Below are 15,992 nucleotides of genomic sequence, written 5' to 3'. Positions count from 1 at the left end.
TCCCTCCCTAAGATCAACCCCATCTCCTTCACTTTGTGACCGAAGCAAGTCTGGAACGGCCATTTCTTGGTTTAGGCCATAATTGTATAGATTGATTTCTCGAATCACAAAGCACTCCCATGCAGTGCATTTGTTTAGGGTTTAGATTCATTCCTCATCCACGCACCCCAAATTACCAAATTCGGCAGGAATAGTTTTCACCCATAAACAATTGGCGACCATAGTGGGAGATTAATCTCTCGGTTGCAAAATCAATTTTCAAATCCAATTCAATCTTATCAATTTTGAAATGGTGGATCTTAGGTCTGGACCAGCAACCAATCCTGACGGGACTAGCGTTGACAACACTCTCGGTGTTGATATCCCAATCAGTGGTGTCACCGTGCATCCAATCAATACCATCAATGTATACTGTGGAATTACTTCCTCTACTACCAGCACCAGCGGAGCAGGAGGAGATATTCCATTGGGCGTGACACCTCCTATCACTAGAGCCAGAGCAGCCGCAAACCCTGGCATCTCTTCAAGTGTAACGCCTCCAGCCGTCACCAGAGCAACTGCCACCCCTTTATCAGGACGAGGAGCTGGAGGAGCAAGAGGAAGACCATCTCTCATTACCATCGCAGATTTGATGGAGAGGTAGGAAGTCCTTGCTAAGACCCAAACGGATATGACTGCAACTCAGAAAGAGGTACTCACTTTTCTTAAGACATTAACTGATTGATTGTCACAAGAGCCGCGACATCCCCTGGAGCCAACAAGGAACGCATTCCACGCACCCGGAGAAAGTACTTCAGCGGCGCGGGCCTACATGGACCTGATCAAAGAAGCGACATCATATATGAGTGGTCCTGTCATGGAGATTCCTACACTGGGGACTAATCCTCACAACGATCCTCCTCGAGTCAATAGTCTCACTGTGAGCCAGAGGCCAGTGGATCAGGAAGCGGTTTCTCTAGTGGAAAGTTTATGCGAACTTTTACACCTCTCGAAGAATCAGCGGAAAAGACGTTTTGCTGCAATTAACCAGAAGAAGGTCACAATCGGGCTCTACATGTTACTGCACGCATCAAGGATTCAGAGTTCAAGAGGGCCCTCATCGACACGGGAACGTTCTCGAATGTGATTACTCTCAAGACTCTCAGGACGGCCAAGGTTCGCTCAGGCGAGATCGTATGGCATCCTACCATAATGACAGACTTTGAAGGAAACCAGACCAACCCATACGGGATCGTCCCTTTAACGTATCACCAATGCCTGAAGACTATGCTGAATAAAGAAGTCGTTCGTATTCCTGCATCATTTTCTCCTTACGCACGAATATGCGGAGTGGAACTGTTTAAACCGAGGGAAGCTCCGCGGGAAGGACCAGACAAAGTCCATTGCATCCCAATCCCCACGTGGGAGTCAATCCAGGAGGAGGACCGACTTGCATTAGGCTAGGCCCCATGATGTATCCTTGCTGACAAGGCGTCTCAATTCTTCTCTTGGCCCAACAGGATGCTACGACAACAATGAGCCACAAGAAGAAGTGATAGACGCTCCACGACAGCGGCAAGATGGTACCAACTCCTCAACTGATGAGCTCGACGATGAGGAATCTCCTAGGCCTATCTCCATCAGCTCATCCTTGTGTAAGCATTCATACAATTTCCGATCCAAACTGGTCAAACAATCTCCGAGGAAATTCAGGCGCGAGATCAGGTGTTGCATAGATCCAGAGACTTGAACGAATGCTTCCCCAAGGACGACTTTCCTCTGCCTAACATCGACATGTTAGTAGACGCCACCAGTGGACACGACATGTTCTCCTTCATGGATGGATACAACGGCTATAATCAGATAAGGATGTATGAGCATGATGCAAGTAAGACAGCCTTTCAAACTCCTCTTGGAAATTTTTACTATATTGTTATGCCTTTGGTTTAAAGAATGCCGGTGAAACATATCAACGCACTATGACGGCAATCTTCCACGACATGATGCATAAGCAAGTCGAAGACTACGTGGATGATATAGTAGTCAAATCCAAGACTCAAGCTATCCTCACAATGCCGCTGCCGTGAACCGTGAAGGAGCTCCAAAACTTCATGGGCTAGGTGAACTTTTGCTTCATTCACCCCTCGCTGAAGAAAGGAGCAAGTTTCGTCTGGACCGCACTACAACAGGAAGCGTTTCGGAGGATTCAACGAATATTTTCATCTCTGAATCATCACAAAGGGTTTGCCTATTATGTCATCCCAGACAAGAGCGAGCATGGGACATCTTCATATCCACTGAAGCCGATACCTCAAGGGAGCAGCCTCAAGAAGATAACGATGTATGCGTGTCATGTCGAGAAAGAATCCGAGCGAATCACTCTATCAGAGGATGGTGCATGTCTACAGTATTATGTTGGAGAATCTGCACTTTTGGTCATCCTCTGGACTTCGTGAAGCTGTTGAACGCTCATCTACGACAGCATCTGCCCTTCTAGAAAGAACCAGGCCTGCCAGTAATGAAGAGCCTCATATTGTTCGTGGAAGCATACATCCCACCAACATGCAATACAACCTTCAGCCTTCCGTAAGCATCTTCGAAGCAGCAAGAGGCAAGCCACCGAGATACAACATCATGCGCGTCCAAAATCGCCAACTCCAACTCCAGTACCATATGCACGACTGCCGTAATAGTGAAACAACATCCAAGATATTCCATATATGGATCGATGGTAACTACATCAATGAGAGACGCTCTCCCGTAGAATAAGTAGTTGCGCTACCAAAGGAGTATGACTGGGACTGCTTAGCACTGCCCATCTCAAAGACAGCCTCATGAATCTAGCGTGATAACACCTATCAAGTCGAAAGCTCTGGATACTCGTGGGCAGGGGACTGTCTCCCTCTTCTCTATTTCATGAAGAAACGTCAAGTAATCCATCGGTTCCAGTTTATCCCTCTAACAATGAGACGAGATCTACCACTATATGAAGACTGCCAAGTTCGTGCCCGTAACTATCACGCCTCTCCCTGCCAGTCTTTTCTGATCACAGCTGCTGCCAAGAACTGTTGTTGCTCGTCGATTGATACCATCCAGAGCTTCACCATATCAACGACCATTACGTACAAAAGACCCATATGGCATACAAGATAGAGCCACGTAGACCACACTTGGGGACTGAGGCTCAGCATGAAATTCTTCCACCGTCAGTCAAGAGCACGCTTTCTCCACCAGAAGTTGCTTCAACGCTCTCAGTGGGACCCACACCACTTTCGAACATATAAGGTTCACGTTTGGGAAAAGCAAGCATGCCTGGGTCCCACGTTCGAGCAAAGGGAAGACCAGTGTTGGTCACAACAGCAAGGCCGGTGTTGGTAGAAGTAACAAAGCTGGTGTATGGGACAAGGCCGGTGTTCGAACGAAACAAGATAGCAAGGACGATGTTCGTCAAGGCAAGGTCGGTGTTGGTCAAGAGACAAGTCTGGTGTTGGGTGAGGCAACCGGTTTGGTGTCTGGTCGAAGCAGGCACGCGGCGGGTCCCATATTGATCAAGCATAACCATCCCCAGATTGGTCAAAGCAGGCACAGCCGGCCCCAAACAAAGAAGGCACGCGGCGGGTCCCACATTGATCAAGCACATAAACCGTACGGGCAAAGCAAGCAAGGCTGGTATTGGGCCACGTCAGCAAACGAGGCCGATGTTGCTCAAGTCCGCGAAGCTGGTATTAGTCGAGATCGCAAGGCTAATATCCCGTCACCCAAGCAAGACTGATATCACGTCAGCAAACAAGGCTGGTATTGATCAAGTCACAAGGCTGGTATTGCTCAAGTCACAAGGCTGGTATTGATCAAGTCACAAGGATGGTATTGATCAAGTCACAAAGGCTGGTATTGATCAGGACATAAGGCCGGTATAATAGGCGCACAAAGTGGACCCACGTTTAACCGAAGCAGGCACAACAAGCCCACGTTCGATCAAGAAGGCGCATGATGAGTCCCACGGTTGAGCGAAGTAGGCGGGCCCACATGCCTATCAAACAGGTGTAACAGGGTGACATTTGGTAGAAGCATATACATGGTGGGGTCCACATCCTTTCAGGGTTACATGTCCTACCAAGGTCGTCGTCACACCTGGCGTACTCCCACGAACGAAGCAGGTGCAACAGTCCGTCGATTAGGTACAACCCCACGATCGAGCGAAGCAGGCGCAATAGTCCCTCGACCGAAGCAGGCATAACAAAGTCGATCTGGCAAGACCGATATTCGAACGGAGCAAGCACAGAGCAGGCCCTCGACCAAAACAGGCATAACAAGGTCGATCGAAGCAGGCAATAGCGACATCATGCTGGGGAAACGCTCACCTGGACGCCTCTTGAACGTGACATGCTCCAAGGACAGGACGACCCGTCTCTCCTGGTAACATCTAGCTTTGTCTCATAAGTTTTATCTATAACCGTCACCATCTCATGTCTACCCCACAATAATGCAACCATTATGCGCTAGGCAGGAGTTCAAGGCTAAAATTGTAAAACCAACTTTATGCGCTGACATCCTGCAAAGGATGAAGCCACTGATAAGTGATGAATACTTCTTCGCTTTACTAATTCATCCAGGTTGGAGCATGTAGCAACAATCCCAAATACCCTGTGAATTTTTAACATTATTTATAATGCATGACTAGCCTTGTATTTCCTGTACTGCTCCACTCTCATTATTGGTGCGGCATGACGACTGAGTGTTGCTCTCAGCAGAGCAACACGAATCTCCAAGCGTTAATAATGAAGCAAATACGAAATACCCGTACATGCTGTAATTCTCTCGGAGTGTTAATAATGAAGCACATTACATGTGTCGCAAATCAGTCTCAACCATCCATCTTCGCAGGCATAGATGGAGGGTGTAGATGTAGATTCAAAGGGCCCAGAGCATGTCAACACAAACACCATGGGCCCGCCTACATACATGACCGATCGGTCAGGACTAAACATGGATGGTCTTCCCAATTCGTGCTCCCAAACAAGGCATGACGCACGGCTGGAAAAATCCTAATTAGGGTTTTCGATCACCAGCGTCCATTTTTACCTGATCGAACGAAGGGCCTAGGAGTCGATTAAGCAGGTCATGTGAGTATCAACACGATCACTGTGGGCCCAATATCTCCACACCCGATCGGCCAAGGCATATCATGCCTGGTCGTCTCGATTCGCACGCCCAAACTAGGCGTGGTCACACCTCCCAATTGCAAATTAATCTCGACCACTCAACTTTTCTGGACAAATTGAGTGGCTCAGATCACGTTTCTATGGGGTATTAAGGTATGGACATGTACACCAGCCCGCCATCTGTATACCAGACTAATCAGCCAAGACCGACCAAGCTTGGTCGTCACGAAACGCGCGCCCGAATTTGGCATGACGCGTAGCTTTTGCGACACCTGATTTCTGTCGCAAATTGATCTCAACCACTTAACTTCGCCGGACAAATTGAGTGGCTTAGATCACACTTTCACGAGACAATGAGGTATGAGCGCCTACACCGGCATGCCGTCTACACGCATGCACGATCGGCCCGGCCAAAATTGCGCCCCAAGCTTGGTTTCGACCAAGCTGAAGAGTGATGCTTGCGCACCTCTTCATAAACCCTAATTCCACTAACGGTTGCAGATGAGTGTCTCAAAGATTATCCCGTCCGTTCAACTTCACCTGCTTGGTTATACAACCCTGGTCAGGAGTTAACTAGTCAATGAGGTGTTGTGGTGATTACCATCCGCCACTCTACCACACCAAGTGATCGGTCAAGTCAGGACTTACCTGTACAGCCCCAAACGATTACTTGAAGATGGCTAGACACACATCTATTTTAAGACGCTTAATCGTGACTTGCTCCATTAATCCTTAAAACAGCGATGCTTCATACATGCTGAATATATTCGATGCATTACATGCATAGAATTACGTGATATTTTACAAGTATCAAATTCCAAATAACTTAGTTATTTAACCTAGCATTACATGCTACCTTCTGTGGGTCCCACGATCCACACACTTGAGACATCAATCATGTCACAAACTGGGGGATACATACTAGGGTATTGATCTGGCGGTTTACAGCGTGCAGCGCACAACGCGCCATCACAAGAACGTGTCAGGAAGTAATGGACGGTTAGTGATGATGGGAGAAGTGGGCAAGACTGATCGTGTAACACTAACACCCGCAACTCCACTACTCCATCACTCCACTTTCTCCACTTCCCACGAGATACGTGAGTAAGGCTCAATAACTTGTATAAATAGGTTCTCCTCCCTATTTCGACAAGACAAGACAACAGAAACCAAGTGTTTATACAATCGTATTCCAACACCAGAACTGATAGCTTTCATTCTGTAAGCCAGTTCAGCTTTCTGATACAAGTCATACATAGCCAACACCTTTACAATCTCAACGCCTTCTTCGCTTCCCTCCCTAAGATCAACCCCCATCTCCTTCACTTTGTGACCGAAGCAAGTCTGGAACGGCCATTTCTTGGTTTAGGCCATAATTGTACAGATTGATTTCTCGAATCACAAAGCACTCACATGTAGTGCATTTGTTTAGGTTTTAGATTCATTCCTCATCCACACACCCCAAATTACCAAATTAGGCAGGAATAGTTTTCACTCATAAACAAACACAGACACCAGAAATTTTGTTAACGAGGAAACCGAAAATGCATAAAAACCCCGGGACCTAGTCCAGATTGAACACCACACTGTATTAAGCCGCTACAGACACTAGCCTACTACAAACTAACTTCGGTCTGGAATATAGTTGAACCCTAATCAATCTCACACTGATTCAAGGTACAGTTGCGCTCCTTACGTCTCTGATCCCAGCAGGATACTGCGCACTTGATTCCCTTAGCTGATCTCACCCACAACCAAGAGTTGCAACGACCCAAAGTCGAAGACTTTAGTAAACAAATCTGTATCACATAGAAAAGTCTACAAGGATAGATAAATATGTCTCCAACAAATAAACCTAAAAGTGTTATTCTATCTTTTGATAAAAATCAAGGTGAACAAGAACCAATTGATAAAACGGACTTATATTCCCGAAGAACAACCTAGTATTATCAATCACCTCATAATAATCTAAATCCTATGGTAGCGAAACTAGATAGTGCGAAATCACAAACGATGAGACGAAGATGTTTGTGATTTATTTTTATCTTGCCATATCAGAGATGTAATCTCAAGTTAATTATTCAATTGAACTCGTATGATAGAAAATGGCAAGATCAGATCGCTCAACTACAAGAGAAGTAGTTTCGTCTGGCTTCACAATCCCAATGAAGTCTTTCAGTCGTTAATCGACAGGGTCTCGAGAAGAAACCTAAGATTAAAGGAGAATCTACTCTATTAAACCAACTAGTATCGCACAGGAGGTGTGGGGATTAGTTTTGCACAGTTGATAGACGTCTCCTTATCTAGTTTTCAAATCAGGGTTTGCAATCTAAGTTACCTTGGTAACAAAGCATTCAATAATCACCGTTAGATGAAAAACCTGATTTATCCAAGCTAATATCTTTCAACCGTTAGATCGAAACTTAGCTTGTCACACACAAATGAAATGTATTCATTTAGGTTTGAGTAACCGTACCTAAACGTGTACATTGGTTGGTTCACAAATGGTTGACCAATGGTTAGCCATATGAGTGCTTTCATATTAACCGTATTCATATTTCTCATAACTAGTTCAAATGACTCATAAGAACTAGTTCAAGAGTTGTTCAATTGGTTAGGTCTTTATACATAGACATAATTGAAAAAAAATCGTTTTGATTCATTTGAAGCAATTCATGAACAATATACCCACGGTTTGCAAAGATTGCATTCCTTATAATTTATTGTTTTAAGTCCATGAACTACCGATTTGATAAATAACTAGCTTGGGTATGCGTACCTTAGGTACCGGATTTTGAGTTGGTTTTAGTTTCCAAACTCAGCAGACTTTTCGGGTGAAAAAGTTCCACCGGTACGCGTACGGGTACGCGCACCTAAGGTGACTGGTTTTTTGAGTTCGTAAACTTCAAACTCAGTAGAATTTCAAGGACGTGAATTTCCGCCAGTACGCGTACGGGTATGCGTACCCAACTTGTCTCCTTCACCAATACCGCATTCACATATGCACACACTTGGTTTTCGTCACATGGATTTATACACTAATGTGCGAACACACTATATGCTTACATCCATAGGTGGTTACATATTCTCAACTTCAATCATTAAAACATTCTTCTATAATGTTATAACAGTCGATAGACATACAGAATCGACTATCATCATCAAAGCTATTTTCAAGATTGAAACGTCATCATGACTTTCGTCACGCTTAAAGATGAATATGGTTAAAGCAAAAGCTTACCAACACATATTTCGAGAAAAAGATAGGCGAGTAAACTCGGCTCGGAATAGAAAATGTGTATATATGAAAACTATCATACTTATACGACTTTTGTCTCAAGAGTAGGAGATAGAGTAGATAGACTTTTGAGTTACAAGATGAAATCAAGTCTCCACATACCTTTTGGTCGGATGAAGTTCCACTGGTTCCTTGATTAGTTATTCGTATTTGCATTGGAGCCCAACTATTCCTAACTATACTAGACCGAGACTTAGTCATAAGTATACTAGAAATCAAGGCATATAGTTTTGATCACTAATATTGACAAACATGCTTGAGATAGCAATGCATGCGAGTTCAACTGAGCAATGCTCTAACAATAACTAGTTCAAATGACTTAAATGAACTAGTTAAAGAGTCGTTCAATTGCTTAGATATTATAGAAGTATACAAGACATAATCGAAGCAAAAACGATTTGATTCACTCGAATCGATTCATGAACTTTATAGCCACGGTTTGCAAACTTGCATTCCTTAGTTAATATAAGTATAAGTTCACGAATAATCGTTTTTAGAATATAACCAACCTAAGTATGCGGACTAGGTACGCGGACTTAAGTACCCGGAATAAGTTTGTAAGTAATTCACAAAGTCCAGCATATTTTCTCGGGAAGAGAACCTCCGATAGTACGCGGACTGGATTCGCAGACTGGGTTCGCGGACTCTATTCCGGCTTTCCTGAGCAACGAAGTACGCATACTTTCGTTCAAAGAATAAGGACTTATACATGTATGTGTTACCACACAATGCTTATATCCAACAATGGTTATATAATCTAAACTCTCATTTCAATCATTGAAATATTCTTAGAGGACGTTATATAGTTGTTATTCACAAACTATTTTTCGTCAAAGCCATTTCAAGTGATTGAAACATAACATGACTTTCGTCACTAGGTAAAGATGAACTTGGTCAAAGCGAAAGCTTACCAACACATATTTCGAGAAATAGATAAGCGAGATAAACTCGGCTGGAAATAGCAAATGTGTATAATCAAAGTCTATATAGCAAAATGACTTTTGTCTCAAGATAGGAGATAGAGTAGATAGACTTTTGAGTGATAGATAAGTTCAAGTCTCCACATACCTTTTAGTCGATGAAGTTCCACCAGTTCCTTGAGTAGTTCTTCGTCTTGTATGATGATCGTCATGGAATTCTTGAGCTCAACTACACTTTCTATCCTAGTCCGAGACTTAGCTATAGTAGACTAGAAATCAAGACTTATAGTTTTGATCACTAACATTGACAAACATGCTTGAGATAGCAACGCATGCGAGTTCGACCGAGAAGTTCTCTAACAACTTCTACCAACAATTGCACAACATCAACAACATTGTCATGACGAAATATTTAGCTCAGGTAACACTTCATATTCACTGTCAATACATATAACATATGGAACCTGAATTTCATCTATAACTGCAACTCAAGATAATACCACAACTGCAACGCAACACACACCACCAGACTTCACCTGCAATCCAATTCCCCCTTAACTCAGATTAATCACCTGCAACACTTCATCAGCAACAGTCCTCCGTAATTCAATTCATCCACAACTTAACTCTAAATCCAAATGTAATGACACAGTCTCTGCCAACCAGCAAGACTCAATTCTTCTATAATACTTACACATTCAACTATACCTCCATCTTTTTTATGGCAGCAACAACACCATCTTTTATCTTCATGTAATTCACATTAAACCTAAACTACAACCACATATCATTCCACACCACTATTTACCAGCAACTCCACAACCATTACCATCTCATGTGAGTATCCATGACATAACCACCTGCATTTCAACCTTCATACAACATTCAACATAAATCTCCACCACTTCACACTACAACTACATATAACTCTCCCCCCTGTAATTATTACTAACAAGAAGCCCTAATTACACATAACCCCAACTTCAGAATACTCTTCAAACTGTAATTCCATAACCAGAGTTCAATCACCACCATTCAATTCATCTTCTGCATCTGCAGGTTCCCTAATCTCAATAACCTTAATTTCTGGTTAATTTAGGGAAAACAGAAATCCTAATTCTTCTAAGAAATCAAAATTAAACTCTATATTACTATCTCCACTCGATTAAGAACAAACCCATGAAATAAAATATCAAACCAAATTCAATTTCATAAAGAAATCAATCAAAATAGGAACACAAAATTTAAACACTGATTTACCTTCTTCTTTCGATTCCACCATAGAACAGCTTTATCACATCAATTCAACGGTAACCCCTATTCTCTTCATCCATTAATAACACTATATCTTTGCCGGTTCTACACAAACCCTACTTCAGAAACTCTAACTTCTAATTCTCTTTAGGAGCATCAAATTCTTCTTCATACAAAGCTAAACTGGCTTCATCACTGACAGTCTACCGTGTTACAAAGCTTATTCACACAAGAATAACTCAGTTCTTCTAAACTAAGATCGACAAAGATAAGAAGAAGAGGAACAGAGAAGACGAAAAAGAAGAAGAAGAAGAAAGAAAGAAAGAAAGAAAAGAGAAAGAAAGAAAGAAAAGAGAATTGATGTTCTCATCGACACGTAAAGGGATAAGACCAATAAAACTTATGAATGCGCCCACAAAATGGATAAGGGCATCCAGGTAGGTTTAAATGCAAAAATATTATTTTGCCATTCACACTAATCTGATGATATCTTCTTCATCCGGTACCCGATTGACATGTTCGAGTAGTCCACTTCGCATAACTTTTCGAGATCTATCTAGTGAGTGATACTAGTTTCGTATCTTGATCGTTGTTAGATTAATTTCCATTAATTAACGCTCATCTCTAGTTAATCGAGTCATTAGCGGCTTAGTCGTGTCTTGACTGGTCCAATAGCGTTGACGAGCTTGAGGGTCCTTACATTCTCCTCACCTTATAACAGTTTCGTCCTCAAAAATCGAACCGTCCTTCTGATTTTCATAACTTCTCACCTTATAGAGAAATACTATCGCTCAACTAAATACAAGTACTGCTCATACTTACAAACGCGAGAAAAAGCAACTCATTTTTAAATGAGTTCAAAACAACAAGAAATGAAACACAAACCTATATGGTTTTCTACAACTAGAAAACTATAAATTTTAGTATCTAAGCTCTTTATACTAATTTCTATTTCATAAGTTGATTGTCTCTAAGCTCACTAAGCTGAATTAAATTCTAACAGATGACTAGGTTTAAATTCTTCATACTAAATTTCTTCTTCAATAGATTAATGGTTCCAATTACGAATGAAAATATTTTATCGGTTTCTAATAAAATTCGAGATATATCAGTTTACTAATAGAAGCAAGTCCTCCTTTTATGAATGGAAATCCATGCATGCAGTTGCCTTGTTTAGGTTAGCTAGTCCCGACAATGCTTTCCTACGAACAAAGATAACACAAACATTCCAGAATTACAAACCTCACTATTCTCCAGTACTAGATTATCTATGTGTTAAATAATTGAGACTAATTAATCTTTAATCCTCTTTTAAAATTTCTAGCTATAACACAACTGGTTTCACCCTACAATTTTTACTTCATAATTTATATATATACACACATAGGCAAAACGAATAACAAGCAAATTAACATGTTATACAAATCAATCAAATCAAAAATCTTTTAGTTATTGATTACTTTTAGTGAATTAAGATTTATCTCACAAACCCAACCCAGTTCTAAACCATTCTAGTTCACTATCTTGCACTGGTTATTATCTATTGTTCCCATATAAGATCTAATGATGAGATCTGATACCAAGTCTGTAGCGCCCCCTAAGCTAGTAGCCGACTAATCCGAGAGATTAACTATACAAAGAGGCACTAAGGATCTAAAACATCTATTTAAGAATTAATTTAGAAGTTCTAAACAAAGCTTTACCCGAATCTAAACCCTCTCTGAAAATAAATAAAACAACTCCTTTTAGATGATACATATACAATAATGAGTTGGTTTACACGTAGAATATAAACACAAAATAAACATAGCGGAAGCTGACCAACTAATGAGACCAACTCCTCGAAGATTTCATTGCCACGTGTAGATCTTGATCTGTCTTTGACACTGAAAGTGGGGAAATTGGGTGATCACATCATACCGAAGGGCGCCCAGTAGAAACAATAACTAACTTTCAAGTAATCACTAGAATGATTTAAAGACAATGCAGGTTTTACTGAAAACCAATAACACATGGAAAACAGATAAGGCATAAATAAAATAATAAGGTATACTGAAATATAAAGATCTACCAACCAATCTTGCGGCACACATTCACAATAAAAATAGTAGTTGAGTGACGTATTCCTTTGGAGTAGTAAGGCGTGACTCTTGCGGATTCATTAATGATCGTTAAACCACTCTGAGGTTTTCGGCCTCGTAGTCATATAAGATTGGTACCTTACCAGTACCACAATGTACGCGCACTCTACATAACAAGTATTCAAAGAGATCTAATGGTGTTAACCTTATATCCGACGGAAGAACTTTAACATGGAGAACCCTATACCTATCGCAAGTCAAATCCAATAATCAGACATAAGATTCTCAACATCATTATCTCCAAACACCAAAACATAATATAATAACTTTTGAAAGGAATTTAAAAGAAACAATAAACATCCATTTATGAGACATGAGTTTCCCGTACAGAAATAGGGAATAGTAGTGTGCCCCCATCCCGAGCCTATATAGTAGTGTGCCCCCATCCCGAGCCTATAGATGGACTTAAATAGCTATAAAGTTTGGGGCTCACATCTCATACCAATCAAAAGGAAATCTTCTCCTTTTCATGCTTTTTTTTTGCTAGGTCAAAATGGTTTATTAAAGCAAAAAAACGTAATTACAAGAATTACAAAATGGGAGGCTCGTGGCCTCCCCACCCCCTTAAACCAAAGGGGCGGAAAATAGTAAAAAAATAACGCTAAAAGCTCATAAAATAAGCTCATAAACACAAATAAATAACAAAAAGAGGAGATCTAGGAATATTAATATCGTTTGCGCCCCTTATTTCCAATTCTAAAATTCCTCTTCTAGGGAAGAAGACCAACAATTATTTGTGTCAAATCAGGGTCTCCAGGATCCTTGTATTCATCTTCATAAACATCATCATATTGGTAATCATCTTCATCAGAAGCATAATTACCACCAGGAACAAGCTTAATAGGAGATTGAGCTTTTTTCTTAGTTGACATTGTATCCATTAGATCCTTCTTTTCATTGAAATAGTCTCGTATAAATGCTGGCTTTCGAATAAAATTAGCACGCACATCATCATTCTGAATGTTGCTTGCCTCTTCAAGTTCCTCCTTAGACAAAATATTATTCATATCAAAAACATTATCATCCAATCCTAATTGAGTTTCCTTGTTATGAACAACGTCATGACTTGGAGTTTCCTCGTTGGATTTGGAATCCTTACTGAAAGATGATTCCAAAGTAGCATCAGATTGCAATGAATTAGCAACCATAATTTTTCCAGCTTGCTTGGCCACTTTTCTAGCTTTTTTCCTAGCTAAAATATCAGCATCCACTTCACCCCACTCTTTCGAGCCAATACTACCATCTGATTTTTTTTGTTAAGTCCAAGGTTTATTATAACAAAAAAACGTAATTACAAGAATTACAAAATGGGAGGCTCAAGGGGAATAAAATATCCACAAAAAGCTAAAAGCTCATAAAATAATCTCCTAAACACATAAAAAAAACATAAAGAGGAAATCTAACGTCTGCGCCCCCTATTTCCAACTCTAAAATTCTTCTTCTTGGGAATAAGACCAGCAATTATTTGTGTCAAATCAGGGTCTCCGTAAGGCCCTTTGTATTCATCTTCATAAACATCATCATATTGGTAATCATCTTCATCAGAAGCATAATTACCACCAGGAACAAGCTTAATAGGAGATTGAGCTTTTTTCTTAGTTGACATTGTATCCATTAGATCCTTCTTTTCATTGAAATAGTCTCGTATAAATGCTGGATTTCGAATAAAATTAGCACGCACATCATCATTTTGAATGTTGCTAGCCTCTTCAAGTTCCTCCTTTGACAAAATATTGTTCATATCAAACACATTATCCTCAAAATCAGTTTGAGTTTTCTCATTGGGATCAGTTTCCCGACTTGGATCATCCTCATTGGACTTGGAAATCTTGTTAGCTGAATCCAAGCTAGCATCAGAATGCGTAGCCATGATTTTTGCAGCTTGCTTGGTAATTTTCCTAGCTTGTTTCCTAGCTAGAATGTCTGCATCAACTTCACCACATTCTTTAGATCCCATACTATCGCCAGAAATACTTGAATCCTCTTGTTCCTCTTCCTCCACTAAACCCCCACAAGTATCATTATCCATTCCTAACTCAGATGTTAGTACTTCATACTGGTTATTAACAACAACCTCAGTTCTCATAAGCTCATCCACCAAAGGCGTCATGAAAGGTTTAAAAGTAAATTTAGATGGAGATTTTTTACCCTTTACTGACGTCCAATATGTTGAAGAAGTTGAATTTAAGTTATGCACGGACATTGGCTTGGATGTGGACGTTTCCATCTTAGAGTTTGGGTTGGACTTATCCTCTTTAGAAGTATTTGAAGTGAAAAAGGGACCTGCTTTTGTATTTTCATTCAAACCCTGAGAAATCACGGCTTTAATATTACTTTCCTTATTCACGGACATGATCTCAGAGTTTTTTTTGGGCACGGACTTTGGCTGAATAACCATATTCTTCTGCATGGACTTTGGCTGAAATTCCACGGACTGATCAATGGAGTTTTCCTTAGTCCCGACTGCTTGCTTCTCTAACCGAACATCTGCATGGACTGCATGATAAGATTTTTTACGTGTAGCTAGATCATTTTTTTGCTGCAATAGCGTTTTTGCAGCGAATCAATTTGAGCTGAGCTTCTCTATATTCAACAAAAGAGCTATTAAGCTCTTCTTCTAACTGTGTATCTTCAACACACTCTTGAAGTGAAGCAACGTTATAAATATCGTTGTTAATTGTTTCAACTTCTGCCATATTGTCTTTCCCGGACTGATTATTTTCCTTTGCTGTAATATCTTGAGTTTTGCAAGCAATACGTGAATCATCAGCACCAGTTTCAGCATTATTATCATTCCCCTTTGACGCCCCAACTGCCACAATAGTTTTCTTTTGCTGCCAGGCTTTATTTGGATCCTTAGGTTTGTCAGAGTTTTTCCGTTGCTCAATAGTAGCCATAGTTCCCCCAAAAACCTTACGAGCTGCATTACAATTCTCATACTTGTGACCCATAAATTTGCAGTGAGTGCAATACTTTATGTTTTCTAAATCCTGTATTATAACATATTGCTAAAAATCCTTCCCATTTGCCTTAATACGAATCCTTTTGGGGATGAACTTAGCAAAATTAATGTCAATAAGAACAACAGCATAATTACCAAAATCATGACCCATAGTTTTCTGATCAATAGCAATTGGTTTACCCAGAATTTTTGCAATAGATAACAGAATTTTTTTGGTCCATAATTCAATAAATAAACCAGGAAAACTCACCCAAACCCTAGCGTGAGAAGTACTTT

The sequence above is a fragment of the Papaver somniferum genome, chromosome 1 (assembly GCF_003573695.1).
Source record: "Papaver somniferum cultivar HN1 chromosome 1, ASM357369v1, whole genome shotgun sequence".
Lineage (NCBI taxonomy): Eukaryota > Viridiplantae > Streptophyta > Magnoliopsida > Ranunculales > Papaveraceae > Papaver > Papaver somniferum.
Note: the sequence above shows the minus strand (reverse complement) of the source record.